This window comes from Buceros rhinoceros, unplaced genomic scaffold (genome assembly GCF_000710305.1).
Source record: "Buceros rhinoceros silvestris isolate BGI_N320 unplaced genomic scaffold, ASM71030v1 scaffold25282, whole genome shotgun sequence".
NCBI lineage: Eukaryota > Metazoa > Chordata > Aves > Bucerotiformes > Bucerotidae > Buceros > Buceros rhinoceros.
In genome coordinates this window covers 22,151-23,302 of record NW_010401023.1, presented here as the reverse complement: position 1 = coordinate 23,302, position 1,152 = coordinate 22,151, and positions in this window count along the sequence as shown.

Genomic DNA, 1,152 nt, shown 5'->3' with positions numbered 1-1,152 from the left:
TATTAACTATTCTAAATGAAGTTTTGTCCCTTACTTGAACTCTTCCTTGCTCTGTCCCTCTAGTAGACAACAAAAATTTTTAAACTGACTTCAGGGACAATTTTTGCAACCCCCCTTCCCATAGCTACTAAGATCTTTTATGAGTAACTGTTATTAGCTCAAACATACCACAGTTCCTCACCACTCCTCTTTGATATACAATATAAAAGTACCCTTAAATAAGATTGCTCTTTTATCAGTCACAAAATAGCATTCACACAAAATGATAGCAAAGTCATGTAAGTGCTGAATGTCTGTGAGTAGAAGTGCAGCAATAATTATGCCCAAGTGATGCTCAGGAATCTGCAGTATCAGCAGAGTATGGTGCTTATTCTTTCCTTATTCTTTGCACCTCAAAAATTTTCTGAATTTCACCTCTTCCCCATATCTCCTTCCAAGCCATAAGCTGGCATTTAAAGTTCACCCTACCCTCGCAGGGAGTGCAGAGGCCCCACAGCCTAGCTGTGGTAGAAGCTAGCTCAAAGTACCATTTATGTGTTCAAGCAAGCATGCAGTCTACAAATGCCAAGAATAAATTGGTTTCAGTAATGCATAAAACCATCTGCTATACACCAGCCTTCTTTTGGTTTGAATTTCATGTTATAGCTCTTGGCTACACCATCTGATTCTTATTTATGCCTCTCCTAGAGACAGAGCTCTTTAGTCATGGTTCAGACTGTTCCCATCACAGGGAAAATTGATGCATTTTCTGATTTATTTTTGAGGGCTCACTCCTCAGTAATAACTTTTGTCCAGTGAAAGGAAGAAGCCAGTTGTATCTTACCTTTCAATGTACTTTGCCTCCAAATCTCACCTCAGCCCCTCACACACATAATCTTTGCAGCTGCAAAAATTGAAGTCAGTACTCAGACAGGAATTATATCAAACTAGTTAGGACTTACCTGGCCAATGCAAATGTTGGTTATTGAAAAACAAGAAATTAGTCTCAGGGAAATCTTGAGCACAGATTGGGAGGTTAGGAAGGATCAACAAAATTCTGCTCTTGCATAGCCTAGTATCCTTGATATTTTTTTTTTAATTTGGTAAAGATCTGTGGAAAACAGGATGAATGGGTTTTCCCTAAAGACCTCAAGGCCACAACGAGTAGGGAGT